General features: G+C 41.7%; 2 pseudogenes; one reads left to right on the top strand and one right to left on the bottom strand.

The window, feature by feature from the left end:
* The window catches only part of LOC133747049 (adenomatous polyposis coli protein 2-like), an 834,579-nt pseudogene that overhangs the window by 696,355 nt on the left and 121,316 nt on the right, over nt 1–16,908 (top strand).
* On the bottom strand, nt 8,191–9,631 carry LOC133776800 (protein max-like; annotated as a pseudogene).

Here is a 16,908-nt window from a genome sequence, read left to right as displayed (position 1 = left end):
TTTTTTTGAAAGGCAGAGAGGGAGAGGGAGAGGGATAGGGATAGGGAGAGGGAGAGGGAGAGGGAGAGAATGAGAACTTTTATCTACTGATTCACTCCTTAAGTGGCTGCAATGGCCAGGGTTGGGGAAGACCACAGCAAGGAATCAGGAGCCCCATCCAGGTGTCCCACGTGGGTGAGAGAGGCCCAAGGACTTGAGCCATCTTTGGCTGCTTTCCTAGGCATGTTAGCAGGAAGCTGGTTAGGAAAGGGAATAGCTGGGACTCAGACCAGCACTCTGATATGGGATGCCAATGTTGCAAACAACCACTTAACCTACTGTTTTCCAGCACCAGCCTCAAGTGTCAATTCTTGAAAACTGCATTCTTTCAACTGTTTGCTTTTATGTTTTGTGTGTTTTCTCCATAAAACTATAAATTACAAAAATAAAAGATACAAATACAGATTATATGTGAATAATTTTCTATTCAAACTTGTCTCCACTAGTATATTTTAATTAAAATTATAAAGCCAAGATTCAGAGAAAGCACTTAGGAAATGCTATAGGTTCATGTGTTGCTAGGGACTTCCCTCTCTTTTCATCATTGAAGGCTGTCCATGGCCTCATCCATGTTTAGACTTAGTCCCCAAGCCTCCTCTCCATACGTGTTCTGGCCAAGAACTTAGCCTCTAAAGTAAACCAGTCAGTCTTATTTTTAAAGCCACTAAATTGCTTAATCACAAAACCTGAATTGCTTGAATAATTTTCTACTCTGTGTCTTTATACGGTGCAACATGATCTCATGTTCATGTCTTTCAATCCAGTCTGTAAAGCAGTTCATAACATAGTAAGAGGAGAAGCAAAGTACAGCTCAGAGAAGCTTGTACAGTGCTATTTGTTCCCTAGAGTCTGTAATTAGAATTTTGACTTTGTAAAATGTACATTGATTATCTATTATGTTCTAGCCTCATTCTTTGCATGAGGGGAACAGAATGGTGAGTGACATGGCCAAGGTCCTCCTACACAGAATATGTCTTCTCTTCCTGTGGTGGAGAAACAGGGTTGAGATGTACAGAAAGAGAAAGGTAACTGTTGAAGGTGATGGTTACTCTGAAAGAATAAAGCAGGGTAGGGGAATGCTTAGAATCTGCTGGAGGGATGGCTACCTTAGGACTTGTGATCAGAATCAGGATCTGATTTGATCTCTGAACAAATGGTATTTGAGCTGAAATGTGAAAATATTTTAAAAGCTAGACATGTGAAAATGTAGGAGGAGATTGTTTCTGACAGAGGGAATTGGGAATGTGAAGTCTCTCAATGAAAATGAGCTCAGTGTTGAGAGTAACTAAAAGAAGACAGGTGTGACCACAGCCAGGTGATTTATCGTGGGGAATCTGAGAAGAGGGCAAAGGCAAGACAGAGTCTTACAGCAGTGAGAAGTTTGAATTTTATTTCCAAAGCAATTGGAAGCTACTGGAGAATACTGAGCAGGAGTATCTTACCTAAAAAGATAATTCTGGCTGCTGCAGTAGGATGAAGGTGAATGTGAGAACAGAGCCTGGAAAAGTGTCTAGGATCCTATTGGCAGTGTTCCAAGTAGTGTTCAAGACTTAAACTGAAGACTAGGAGTAAAGAAATGATGGTTATAAAACTGATAGTTTTAAATACTAGAGGATCATTAGATGTAACAGTCCTGTGTTCATTAGTTTCATTCCATTTTTATTGCTGTTTCAAGTATTTTTGCCACTACATACAGTCTCTTGTTTAATTTTTCTCTTTGAGTTTACTATCTTCCCACATCCAGTCCTCTCCATGTATTGTAATCACACTTCTCCCAGCACATTTACAATCTTGCTACTGGCAAGAACCTTCTGTGACTCCTCATGGCCTGTAGACACATGAGTCCTAACACATACTCAGTTCCCTTTTAGACCAGTGATCCTGCCATTATTCCATGAGCAAGTTTTATGCTTTCCTTTTTCAGTGCTTTGGAATATTCCATACTCTGCCCTGCTTCCCCCCACTGCTCTCTGTTGGATTCCTGATAATTCATTTTTCAAGGACTGAGTTTGTCACCATGAAGTATTTTCTAACCTTGATAATTAGATAATTATAAGTAATCTGTGCTTATTTGGAGTTCAATGGCATTTTCTTAATGACTTTATAACCATAGCATTTAGGGTTTTCTTTGGTCATGGGTTTATCTAGATTCATTTGTCAATGCATTCAGAACATTTATGCTAATATCTTCAGGTTAGGAGTCACTGGAGATATGAAGATAAATATCACATGGACCTTTAAGAAATCCAAAGTCTAATAGAGAAAGCAGGAGAAAAAAACCTTAAAATTCTGAATAACTTGTGCTTTAACAGAGATAGGACATGGGTACTTTGGAAAGCTCACATAAGGCAGCTGTTGTGGCCCATCAGATTAAGCCATTGCTCCCAATCCAGCTCCCTGTTCATGTGGCTGTGAAAGCAGCAGAGGATGACCTTTGAAAGGCTTGGGCCCCTGCACTCATGTGGGAGAACTGTATGGAGTTCCTGGTTCCTGGCTTCGGACTGGAACAGACCTAACTGTTTCACCATCTGGGGCGTGAACCAGCAGATGGAAGATCTTTTTGTCTCTGTCTCTCTCTGTCTCTGTCTCTCTCTCTCTCCCCCTCCTCCCCTCTTCCTTCCCTCCCTCCCTGTCAGGTAAATAAATAAATATTCAAAAAAGAAGGAAGGTACTAATAGCAACCTTCTAGTATAAGTTTAAACAAGTTTATCTGACTTTACGAGATATGTTTTGCCATTATTATTGATTTTTTAATTATTTATTTTATTTGAAAGACAGAGCTATAGAGACAGAGAGGAAGGTCTTCCATCAGCTGATTGACTTCTCAAATGCCCACAATGGCCAGAGCTGGGCCTGTCCAAAGTCAGAAGCCAGGATCTGCTTCTAGGTGCCCCATATGGTTGCAGGGGCCCAAGCATTTGGGCCACCTTCTGCTGCATTCCCAGGCCCATTAGCAGGGAGCTGGATCAGAAGTGGAGCAGCCAGGACTCTAACTGGCACCCATATGAGATGCCAGCACTGCAGATGGGGGCTTTAAAACCCACTGAGCCACAGTACTGGCCCCATTGTTATTGAATTTAATTGATCTGGATATTCAGTGTATTAAATGTTATCTCCCCCTTCAACTAATTTTAATATTCTTTTATGCCACTAACCCCTCCCCTTTTCTTTTGGCCTCAAGGAGTTTTACATTTATTTCAATTAATTATTCCTTACCTCAGTGTAATGAATTGCCTATTCCCATTTTTTTTTGACAGGCAGAGTGGACAGTGAGAGAGAGACAGAGAGAAAGGTCTTCCTTTTGCCGTTGGTTCACCCTCCAATGGCCGCCGCGGTAGGCACGCTGTAGCTGTTGCACCGCGCTGATCTGATGGCAGGAGCCAGTTGCTTCTCCTGGTCTCCCATGGGGTGCAGGGCCCAAGCACTTGGGCCATCCTCCACTGCACTCCCTGGCCACAGCAGAGAGCTGGCCTGGAAGAGGGGCAACCGGGACAGGATCGGTGCCCCGACCGGGACTAGAACCCGGTGTGCCGGCGCCGCAAGGCGGAGGATTAGCCTAGTGAGCCGCGGCGCCGGCCTATTCCCATTTTTATTATTGAAAAAACTGAAAGTCAAAAGTAAATCAAGGAACTCCCAATTTACAACATTTCTAATTTAGAGCTTCAGTTATGTATTCTGAACAAGTTTTGCCATTTTTAAATGTTTTAACATTAGACAAAATTCTGTATTATATTAAAATGGTGAGAAATAATGAGTTCAAGAAAAAATATTATTTTCATATAGTTGCCAAAGAAGTATGTTGTTTGATCTATCAAGGTCAATTCTAACACACACACACACACACACACACACACACACACACACACATATATATATATATATATATATACACAGCATCTATAACAAACTTGGCTAATGTAAAACAAAGAAGATGTCCAGAGCACAAACCCTGCCGATAAGCAGCTCAGTGTAACATGACAGTGCTGCCCTCCATGTACTATTGCGCCCCAGTTCCAAAGATCAGGAGCAAAAGGCTGCCAATCAGAGCCCTGCAACTGTCTGTTCTGCAGCAAGTAAACCTTTATTTTCACTGAGATACTCACAAATTTTAAAGTTTTTTGAAAAAGGTTTTTATTTTTATTTATTTGAAAGAGTTACACAGAGAAAGGAGAGGTAGAGAGAGAGAGGGAGAGGTCTTCCATCCGATGGTTTACTCCCCAATTGGCCGCAATGGCCGGAGCTGTGCCAATCTGAAGCCAGGAGGTTCTTCTGGGTCTCCCACGTGGGTGCAGTGGCACAAGGACACACACCAAAATCAATTCTGCTGTGCAATTGCTTATAAAATCCCCCTTCCCTGAGGAATTTGTTTTTTATTTAAATAAAAACTGGGCTTGGAGGAAACTGTTAAAAGATACCAACATTTAAGACATTTTAATTTTGTAAAGTGGGACAGTCAATGGACCAAAGCAAGTTCTAGCACCTAGTTCTTCCTTTTGATTTTTCTTTTCTTTCATTCTACTATAAAAAGAATAAACCAGACACCACCTACAACATTCTGCTTGGTTCTCTCCATAGTTTCATCTCCCAATTTCTTAGTGTATTTTCTATTTTTTATTTAACCAGAGGTTTCCCTGTTGATAGACTTTCTGTGACTTCATAATAGAAACTGTTTTCATTCATTTTTCCCATATTTTTTTTTTCTCACTTTCATTTAAGTCTTCGCTGGCAGGCTGCTTCAGGACTGTCTCTTTCTAATAGTCTCTTTCATGCCCTTGAATCTTTCACTGGTGCTTTCCTGAAAACCCTTCAGGTTTCTCTTTAGTCCCATAGACACTTTTATCTGGGAGTTTAATTTGTTTGTTAATAGTATCCCAGCGTCTGGTACCAAAACCTTCTCTTTTGCTACATAATAAATCAACCAAAACATAGTGACTCAGGACAATAAGCACTTATTGCTTCACAGATTCTTTGGATCATGGATTTGGGAGCAGCTTAGGAGGGAGGGTCTGGCTGAGGAGTGTGTCGTGAGACTGCAGTGAGGCATGTATTGCACCTGCAGACATTTGATAGCCTGAGTAGGGCTGGAGGATCACGTTGGTTCCTCTTCATGGAGTGTGAACATGAGACTGACACAGTGTCCTCCTGCATGAGGTGCTCTATGCAGAGCAGCAGAAGAAAGGAAGCCAACCAAGTAGAAGCTGTGCTGTTTTCATGCTATACCCTCAGAAGGGAGGTGTGTGAAAGAACTTGCAGATGTCTTCTAAATTCATTGTTTGTGTTTTATTTAAGAGGCAAAGAAACATGGAGAGATCATTCCCATCCACTGAGTCACTCTCCGAATACCTGTAACAACCCTATGCAGGGGACCAAAATCAGGAGACAGGAACTCAGTCCAGGTCTCCCAGATGGGGAACAGGAGCCTGATTACTTGAACTATCACTGTTGCCTCCCAGGAACTGTAGTTGTAGGCAGCTGAAGTCAGGAACCAGACTTGGGTATTAAACTCAGGCACTCCAGTAGGTGACATGGATGTGCTACCTATCATCTTAACCTGTGGCTAAACACTGACTCTGAGACATATTTTTAAAACTACTGCAGTCCACAGGCAGCGCCTCAGGTCTCCCTGGTGATCTTTTGCATTCTCTCCAGCTGGAAGGGGGTATGTGCACAGGTGCATGTCAGGGATGTGGGGTGCAATGGATTTTGTGTCACTCATTACTTCTCTCATTCTGTTGGTTAGTGCTCAATCACATGTCTGCAACTAATGGAAAAAGAAGCTGGGAAGTGAATCCAACTGTGAGCTTAGGAAGGAGAGAAAATAGATGTGATTGAATAGGCAGAATGGTGAAACTCTAGCACAGGGAGAGAAAGAATTTGGTGTGTCTGCTGTCATTCTGTGTCACATTGTTTTACTTAATGGTTTGGCATGATTTTTCAGTTTTCCTTGACTAAAATAATAAACCACAGTGAGGCATTATAGTTATTTTGGTGTTTAATAATATTCTGGGGAGTTTTTATCAGCTCATTTTAAATTTTGGATGAGTACTTGTTTTGGTTTTCTGTTTTTTGAAATATGAGCACAGCATCAGTTATTGTTCGTTCAAGTCCTCCAGTGTTGCTTTGTCCTACTGCATGATTATAAACCCTCACGAAGGGCTTTATTTTTTCCCTTGGGGCATCTTATTGAAGTCAGGAATTATGTCTTCAGTAATTCATCTGGGCCCAATGCTTTATTTGAATGCTTCTAATTAGCTAATTATGTTCTGTAATGCAGTGACAAAACTCCTTGTCATTTCACTCTTTCCTTAACCCTTTGGAGATATTATTTTTGTCTCTTTGTTATCTGTGAAATTCTTTATAACAGCCCAGATCTATTGCATTAGACCATTGCCCTGTTAAGAGTCTTTCCAACTAACTCGCATCAGGCATCTGGGTTCCTGTCCTCTCTTCCTGATTCTTTCCCACATATTGCAGTCTTACAAGAAGACAGCCAAAAGGCAAATAGAATAGTTTCTATTGGATAAATACATTGAAAGACAAAAAAAGGGAGAGACAGGAACAATTCTGTAGAGTAAAACAATCTTTTTTTAGGATAAAATAAGTTTTTATTTATAGTCTTATAGTAAAGGGGGAAGCCTTAACTTGCAAGACAACTCTTGAGCAGTATGTACAACATACTTTTTATTTCCATGGAATGGAATCAAACACAGACTGAGACTACAGATTTTGCGCTAGAAATCAGCAAATGCTGGGGACAGAGTAGGAAAAAGACAAAGAAATGAGATCTGAACACACAAACCCCTTCACTGGGATCTGTTGACCGCAGCCAGAACCAGGGCCGGGTCACACAGTGGAGACAGGTTCCTGGACAGGAGGAAACGGGCCAGGTCTGGGGGAAGGGGGGTGGATCCGCACTGGGGTGCAGGTTTAGTACCAGGTAAATTGCTCTTGGTATTTACATTAAAAAATCATTTGGCTCAATATCTTAGAAATACACAAGGAAAGAAAAGAAGATTTGATCAATACTTTATGAATCTGTCCTTTGCAATACTGACAGCATCAGAAGTAGGGACAATCGGATTCAAATTTCAGTAGCAGGGAATAAATATCAAAACATCATCACTGGCCCTCAATACAAAACCTCGACCCAGCCCAACCCGCCCTCCCTGTCCCTCCCCCAAGTAACCAACCCTCTCCACTGGCTGGTGGCGCGGCTTCACGGCTGCTGTCTCCCATGCACACCCCGAGACTGTCACGTGGACCTCCCACAGGCTGGCACCGCGGGTTTGCACAGCTCGTGAGAGAAGCAGGAGTGAAAAACGCCCAAAGACACTGCGCTGCCAATCTGCCCCCACTTCCGTATGGCACAAGTGTCTTCAAGGATCTGATCTTCCGATAGGAGTGATAAATAACTTTTCAGAAAAAAATCCTAAAAAAGGAGGGGCGTCATTCTGATTATTCCAGATTGGTCATCTGGATGGAGAGCAGTTCACAGATTCAAGAAGTCTGTCAAATACGGGTGCGGGACCAGGAGGAGAGGCCGGGTGGGCGCAGTGGGTGGGCCGCCGTGTGCTGGGGTCAGGCCGGCCATCGGTCCTCCATGGAAAAGCTTCCACGTTGGGCTGTTTTGGTTTATTTTTATTTTTTTTGACAGGCAGAGTGGACAGTGAGAGAGAGAGACAGAGAGAAAGGTCTTCCTTTCTTGCCGTTGGTTCACCCTCCAATGGCCACCACTGCCGGCGCTCTGCCGATCCGAAACCAGGAGCCAGGTGCTTCCTCCCGGTCTCCCATGCAGGTGCAGGGCCCAAGCACCTGGGCCATCCTCCACTGCACTCCCGGGCCACAGCAGAGAGCTGGCCTGGAAGAGGAGCAACCGGGACAGAATCCGGCGCCCAGACCGGGACTAGAACCCGGTGTGCCGCCGCCGCTAGGTGGAGGATTAGCCTAGTGAGCTGCGGTGCCAGCCCTGTTTTGGTTTAAAAACTCCTGGTGGGGACAGGGAATCCCTGAAGGGAATTCATCTCTTAAAAATATGGAAACGGGGAAGGAGGACGCGAGCCTTTGTCCAAGAGCTTCTACGTAAAAATAAAAATTAAAAAAAAAGAGAGAGAGAAAGAGGAAAATAGCGTCTCTTAACTGGTTGTGAGGGCTCTAGGATGAACGGCAGGAGGCCGACAGTTTTACTGCCGGCTGCCCCGCGCAGTTAGTTGGCCTCCACTGGGCTTCCTCCTGTTGGGGGCTCTTCCGGCTCCGCTCGGAGCTGGAGTCCGAGCCGCCATCAAGGCGGAGATGGCGCTGCCCTCGGCTGCTGTCTGAGGAGGGCAGTTGGTCTGCAGCTGGGCGCTCGCTCACCCTCGGCTTCTGCAGGGCACGGACTTGCTGCTCCAGAAGAGCGCTCTGCCGCTCGAGGTCGTCCCCGTCGTGCTGGTGTGTGTGGCTTCCCTTCGCATGTACTGGATGTGCTCTGTGGCTTTGTCTGGGATTTGGGCCCGGCTCGCCTCCTCTCCTTGGAGTGAGGGGACCGAGTCCCGCACACTGTGGAAGCTGTCTGTGATGGGGTCCCTGCGTTTCCGTTCCAGTGCATTGTGATGAGCCCGTTTGTGGGCCGCAGATTGAAACCTTGGTTGCTCTTCCTCGCTCTCCACCTCGATGTCATCGTTATCGCTCTTTTCTCAGGCCCAGGGAGAGGCCACTGCAGTGGTGGTGCGGGAAGGGGGAAGGGTGGAGGGGAGGGGAAGTCACTGACAACAACCAGCCAAGTGCCCCCCCCCACTCACTTACACACCCACACACGCGCACACACGCACACAACACGGGCGAGAACCACCTCCTCCCTGCAGCACCGGAACCGAGTAAAAAAATCTTAAGAGACAATAATAAATTATAGTCAATAAATATCTCTTGGATCTTGAACAAAATACACAAAATTTTTGGGAAATCAGAGAAATATAAAAGGTGACCATATATTTGATTAACTTAATGGAATTTTCTTTGGCTGTGTTGTGATAACTTTAATTATGTTTTTGAAGAGTGTTTTTATTTTAGAGGTACAATTGCAACATGTAGGTGAAGTGATCTTTAGGAATAGCTTGAAAGTAATGCAGCATTTGGGAAGTTTATATTGCGTGAGTTGTATGATGATGAAGCACGTTGATGGATAGAATGGAGTTCTGTGAATTCTGTCTCTAGAACTGCTTGAATTTTTCATAATGAAAGATGTTTTAAAACCTATAGAAAATTATATTGCCTACCCATTTTGATTATTTTATGAGATAGAAAACTCACATAAAATATTATGGTTCCTGTTATTAGTTTTTCTTATATTGCAGATTTTAAAACATTTTATAATTATATTTCAATATAATTTTTAATCTTATGTTTTTCTATTTTTATTGTAGTTATAAAGTATATTCATGTATATTTATAGGGTATAAAGTGATGTGGTTTGTGACTACCATGTAGATTGTTTAAATAAAACTAATTAAAGTATTCATCATCTCAAATATTGACATTTCTTGTGGTGAGAACATCTGAGAATTATTCTCTAGTGAAGTTGAAATGAATAGTACTCAATGATTACCTCTATCACCATACTGTATATTAGATCTCAAAAATTAAAATAGCCATCTGGGCTTTGCACCCACAGATTATCATCTTCCTGCTTGCCCCTATTCCCCAACCTCTGATAATTACTATTCTACCATCTACTTCTATGACTTCCATTATTTTAGCTTCCACATATTAGTGAGAACTTGATCATTTGTCTTTTTGTGTATGGTTTGTTTTGGTATAATGTTTTCCAGTTCATCCAAGTTGCCCTCAATGATAGAATCTCTTCCTTTTTTAAAAGGCTAAATGTTATATATATACATACATACACACACCCCCACATACATACACACATTTTCTTTATCTGTTGATGGACACTTAGGATGATTTCATATCTTGGCTATTATGAAAAATGTCAAAATGAATAGGCAGGAATACATTTCTTTCACATACTAATTTAAAATATTTCCAGTAAGACACTTTGAGGCAGTATTGATGAATCAGATAGTGGTTTTAGTTTTAGTATTTTATCGCAACTTTATGATGGCTGTACTAATTTATGTTTCCTCCAAAGGTGTATGGTGGTTATCTTTTTCTCCACATCCTTGCTGACACTGGACTATCCTTTGTCTTTCTGAGAATAGCCACTCTAACAGGTATGAGGTTTTAATTTGCATATCCCTAAAGATTAGTGATGTTGCACCTTTTAAGGTTAGCCTTTAGTTTGTCTTCTTTTGAAAAACATCTATTCAAATCCTTCTTTTGAGAACTGTCCATTCAGACCCATTTCTTGAGTTGTTTGAATACTTACATATTTTATATATTAAGCCCTTATCACATATGTGGATTGTCAATATTTCCACCCAGTCTGTAGGTTATCTCTTTGCTCTGTTAATTGCTTTCTTTGCTATACAGAAGCTTTTAGTTTTGATGTAATCTCATTGTCTTTGTTTCTATTGTCTGCATTTTGTCAAATCTAAAAAAAAATATTGCCTAGACCAACACTGCATAGCTTTTCTCTATGTTTGCTTTAGTAGTTTTACAAGTTCATTTAATTTAATCCATTTTGAGTCGATTTTTGTATTTAGTGCAAGATAATGTCCCAGTTCATTGTTGTATAATTGAGTATACAGTTTTCCCAACATCACATATTGAAGAGACCATCCATTCACACTGTATATTCTTGTCATGTTTATCGATGTTCAATTGGTATAGTTGCATGGGCTCTTTTCTTGACCTTCTGTTATATTGCACTGACGAATATGTCTAATTTTATGCCAGTACCATGTTATTTTAATTACTATTGCATATAGTATAGTTTGAAATCAGGTAGTGTGTTGTTCTAGCTTTGTACTTTTTGCCTATGATTCATTTCACTAGACTATTTGTTTTTCTTGTTCCATATTAATTTTAGGATTTTTTCTATATATGAAAAATGATGAGGGTGGGAATGTGGGTCAGAGGGAGGGTGAAAAATCACTATGCTCCTAAATCCATATGTAGGCAACACGTGAAATTTGTTCACCTTATATAAATAAAAATTATTAAAAAAAGGAAGTTGATGTTTGGAAAATTGATGGATATTGTTTAATAGATTAGTTCAAGTAATATTACTTCAGCAATATTCTTGTAATGCATGAACATAGGATATCTTTCCATCTATCTGTGTCCTCTTCAGTTGCTTTTACTAATGCTTATAATTTTGGGGGATAAATCTTTCACTTCCTTGGTTAAATTTATTCCTAATTATTTACTTACCTATTATTTTTTATTTTTTATGCTAATTGCTAAGTGCAGTTGGTCTAAATTCTTTTGTTTGTTTAAGAAAGTTCATCATTTGGTGTAAGAGATGTTGTTGGTTTTGGGGTTTTAACTTTCTAGTATTTAGTACTATGTAAAATTTGTTTAAATCAAGTTACTTCACATATTCAAGAGGGAAACTTAGTTATTTTAAGTACTGATCACTTGCCTTTGGGGGCTACATGGTATAGTGGGTTGTGCCACGGCCTGAAATGCAAGAATCTGTTATGGTTGCTAGTTCCAATCCTGGCTGCCCTGCTTCCAATCCAGCTGCCTGCCAATGCATCTGAAAAAGCAGTGAAAGATTGCCCAAGTACTTGGGACCCATGGATCCAAGAACCATGGAAGACTTGGATGAAGCTCCTGCTTCAGCCTAGCTCAGCCCTGGATGTTGTAGCCATTTGGGTAGAGAGCCAGCAGACTGAAGATTTCTTTCTCTATGTCTCTCTCTCTGTAACTCTGCCTTTTAAATAAATAAACCTTAAAAAAAGTGTTAAAGCTGATTATCATTTTTTTCTATCAAGTAATCAAAATCTTAGATTATTTAGTCTATATTTCATTTTGAAATGCTTATTTTTCTTTGCTATTCTGTATTTTCAGAGTTTTCTCTCATCTGTTTTACAATACCATTATCATTTTCTCACCACATGCAGAAGCAGCTTCTCTTGTACTTTTATGGATTTTTAAAAGATTTATTTACTTATTTGAAAGTCAGACCTACAGAGAGGGAAGAAGGGAGGGAGGGAGAGAAAGAGAGAGACAGAGACAGAGATGGAGAGACACACACACACAGAGAGGTCTTCCATTTGATGATTTACTTCCCATATGACCACAGTAGCCTGAGCTGAACCAATCCAATGCCAGGAGCCTTGAGCTTCTTCCTGGTCTCCCATGTGGGTGCAGGGTCCCAAACACTTGGGACATCTTCCACTGATTTCCTAGGACATAGCAAAGAGCTAGATCAGAAATGGAGCAGTAGGAACTCCAAGCAGTGCCCATATGGGATACTGGCACTTCAGGCAACAGCTTTATCCACTACACCACAGAGCCAGGTCCATACTTTCATTTTCTGATAATAAAAATCCATCTCTAGACCTGCTAATATGAAGAAAAAGGTACCCTAAATACACTTCTAGTGGGAGTGTAAGCTAGTATAACCATTGTGGAAGCCAGTCTAGAGATTCCTCAGAAAATAGATCTACCGTATGATCCACCCATCCCATTTCTGGGAATATACCCAAAGGAAATGTAATAAGCATATGAAAGAATTATCTGTAGCCCCCTGTTTATAACAGCTCAATTCACAATAGCCAAGGTAGGAAATCAACCCAGATTTCCATCAACTGGTGACTCATACATATATACATACTCATCCATAAAAAAGAATGAAATTCTGTCTTTTGCAACAAAATGGGTGCAACTGGAGACGATTATGCTTACTGAAAGAAGCCATGCCCCTGAAGACATGTGCTTTCTCTGATTGGCTGTAGTTAATATATAGAGTACAACAAAACAAAACAAAACACAATGTATGTCCGGCTAAACTGGCACGTAATTATATGATTGTTGTCTATATCTTGTCTGATGGACTGTGTCTCCTTGTCTCTAGGCCATTGAAACAAATAGGGCAACTATTTTACAACTTCAAAAAGTGTATATAAAAGAGGCTCATGGCATAAGTTTGGCCAAGTAATTCAGAGGCTAGTTGAGATACCCATGTCTCTTATTGGAGGTTCCTGCATTTGGTACCTGGATGTGTCTCATGACTGAAGAACCCTCCTAGAGTAGGCCTTGGGAGTCCACTGGGATGGCTCAAAAATGATATTACTGCCACCCTCCTGAGAGATCTGGATTGTGTTTCTGGCTCCCAGCTTTGGCTTGTGTGCAAGCTGTTGTGGGCATTTTGTAGTGAATCAGTGGGAGTGCTGTCTCTGTCCATTCCTCCCTACCTCCTCTCTGTCACTCTCTCCATCAGTCCCCTCCCCTTCTCCCTTCTCCATTTCTCTGTCATTCTACCTCTATAATAATTTTAAGATGCTTACTTAGTACATACACACACATACAGCCTTTCTCTCTCTCCCTTCCTCCTTCCCTCCCTCCCTCTCTCTCTCTGTCTCTCTCTCTGTCTCACACAAACACACACCCCACAGCCTAAAAGGCCATGCTCGGATTGCTTCAGGGAGAATGGTGTCATCTGGTGAGCACATGTGATGTTGCCAACCATGGAGTCAGGAGCCCTGAGAGCATGGAAGGTCAGTTCTCTTTAAGACAGGTTTCTTGTGAAAACTTCCTAGGTCCTATGAGAGCTACATTAATCCCCTTCAATGACAGCCCACAGTGACCTAATTACTTCACGCTGGTCTCTGCCTCTTAAAATTTCCTGTTCCTCCCAAAATCGCTGGACTAGGACCAAGCTTCCAACCCAGAAACATTTTTGCAACACACTCAGACTGTATCACACATAGCACTGTTCCTCCCAACTTTCTAGAATTTGGAAATACCGATGTGTCAGAAACCTGCACCACCACAGATGGCACTGCTTTTTCTTCAGAGGTTACTCAGCAGAGTGGGTGGGTGGACAGGGGAGGGAAGGAAGGGGCAGTATTCTGTTGTTTAAAATGGAGACTTGTAAGGGTTGCAGCTTGAGAAAAAAGTTTTGTGTGAGGTTGGGGGGCATAAGGCAATTGTGGTCAGAGAGATAAAGAGAGAGAGAAAAAGGCAGTGCCTGAGTAGAAGGAATAATTTCTTGTGTTGCTCAGCGTGGTGGAGTTTGCTGCAGTTCACAATAATCTTCATTTTGTGAGCAAATAGAAAGCAGAGACCAAAGTTTTCCTCTTCAGAGAGGAAAACTTTACCTTGATTTGACAAGTACCTATTGTCCACATGTACTGATCTATCATACCATAGTCAGTAAATATTGGCAGTTCTAAGGATTCATCTCAGATTGTTTCAAATGTTTAATGACAATGTTGAAGGAACTGATTTGTTCATCACCATTGCATACATGGATGGAAATGGAGTAAATGCAGGCCAAGCCCTAGAACGAAGCCCACCACAGTGTCAGTGCTGCATGGATTTGGATGAATCGATATTGAAGGTTATGCAGCAGTGTTACAGAAGCTTCTTCCAGAAGCCAGGCCTCACAGGGTGTGACAGAGGGAAGGAAGGAAAGGCAGACTTCTCATCCATGTTTTGTACCTTTTACCTCTACTACACCCATGTTGTTTCTCTTGTTGTTAACATGGAATTTCCTTTCAAATAAACTTTGATAACATTAAATACAATAAATATAATAAATTATGTATTGTATAATACATAAAATTATACATGTGCTTATATAAATATAAGCATATATAATGTATAAATATATATATAAATAAAATAAATATAATATTCATGTTATTTTTCTCATGGCCAAAAGGGAGAGAAATTCATAGGTCACATGGTGATGATGGCCCACATCTGCTTGCTGATGTCTGGGGTCTGAGGGAAGAGTTAGTGGCTGGGACTGGATCCACAGTGAGGAGCTGGAGTCATCTGGGGATGGCATCACTCAAGACCAGCAGTGGAGCTTGGATTCAGGCTGAGGGCTACATGAAACTTCCCATGAGACCTAGGTTTCCTACATCAGGGGAGCTTTGGGACATGCAAAGTGCTGATCTGCTGGTCAAGAGCTCCACAGATGAGTGACACCAGTGACCTGGCAGAGGCTCATGGCATTTCCAGACAGAACTCTGGAAGTCCCACAGAGTGCCTTCCACACCGTGTGACAGTCATGAGCAAACCCAGGAGCAGCTCTGGTTCACAGAGAGGAGAGACACCAATAAACATGTTTAAATCAGCCATGAGCACAGACTCCTTTCTTTTTTCTTTTCTTTAACATTTGTATACTCTAACATTTGTATAATTTTTTGCAATCCAGGATGTGAGATGCATAAAACATCTGGCAATGGCATCTTGCCTCTTAACTTGATTTATAAAAATATTACCTCAGTTTTCTGTATTTTGTGGTTTACTTGGGGTATGATGACAAGAGTCTTTTTTTTAAAAGATTTATTGTATTTATTTGAAAGAGTTACAGAGAAAGGTAGAGCCAGAAAGAGGGAGGTCTTCCATTCCATTGGTTCACTCCCCAAATGACTGCAATGGCCAGAGCTGAACTGATCTGAAGCCAGGAGCCAGGAGCTTCTTTCGGGTCTGCCACACAGGTGCAGGGGTTCAGGAACTTGGGCCATCTTCTACTGCTATGTCACTGTCAATTAAAACTGAAAATGGGTAGGAGGTGTAATGATGCTGAGCAAAGAGCAAATATAATTTCCTTGTCCTCCAAGACACATATTGACAGTCAGTTCTGCCATTAGAATTACCAGAAAAATGTCTTCCTCTGTGGGTCTCCGTGAATACCACGCAGAGAATCCAGGAACTCAAAGGGGAAAATGTAATGCAGAAACTATCAGTCTGATCTACAAATGAAATACTGGCAAGATGATAAATGGTGCCTTCAGCTTCTTGCTTCCAGATTGTGCAGAATGGGTTTCATATAGGAGGATCTTCCATAAACTTGAATTTCTTTCCATGACTGTGCTATGCCTGGTTCACTTTTAAGTTGACAAAATAATTGGGGCAAATAATTAAGTCCTTTGCATGTCCATAATCAGAGCTTTGCTCAGACTTCACAAACCATAAAAAGCCTGGACACAAATTGGTGTTGATTAAAGGATTCATGTGTATGGATCTTGAGACTACAAATGTCAGGCTGGTTTATTAAAGTTCATCTGGGTTCCTGATTAAGATCTAGTCCATGGGGCCGGCACTGTGGCATAGTGGGTAAAGCTGTTGCCTGCAGTGCGGGCATCCCATATGGGCACCGGTTCAATTCCCGGCTGTTCCACTTCCAATCCAGCTTTTTGCTATGCCCTGGGAAAGTAGAAAACAGTCCAAATCCTTGGGCCCCTGTACCCATGTGGGAGACCTGCAGGAAGCCCCTGGCTCCTGGCTTCAGATCAGCACAGCTTCAGACATTGCAGCCCTCTGGGGAGTGAACCAGCTGATAGAAGACCTATCTCTCTCTGCCTCTGCCTCTCTGTAACCCTGCCTTCCATATAGATCAAGAAGTCTTTAAAAATAGATCTAGTCCACAAAGTTTGCTGTTCCTCCCCAGTGCTGTGCTGAGCTCCAGCCATGCACTCACAGAAGTTTCCCAGCCAAGTGTGCAAGGCCCAACTGGCTGGCCCAGAAGCCCCAGTGCCTGGGCAAGCAGCATGAACATAGCCAGCTTTGGAGTAGCACTAGACCACTTTCAACATATAGATGCTCCTCAACTTACAATGGAGTGATGTCCCAATGAGCATATCAAAACTGAAAATGAATATATTTAATATGTCTGACATGGCAACAACTGGAGCTTAGTCTAGCTTGCCTGAAACATCCTCAGAACCATCCCAGTATCTTATCTGGGCAAAATCATCTTAACCTAAATGTGGTTAGTCCAGACACACTGACCAATTCGTGTAATTTATT

This window comes from Lepus europaeus, chromosome 18 (assembly GCF_033115175.1).
Source record: "Lepus europaeus isolate LE1 chromosome 18, mLepTim1.pri, whole genome shotgun sequence".
NCBI classification, from domain to species: domain Eukaryota; kingdom Metazoa; phylum Chordata; class Mammalia; order Lagomorpha; family Leporidae; genus Lepus; species Lepus europaeus.
This window is presented reverse-complemented; position numbering and strand designations above follow the sequence as displayed.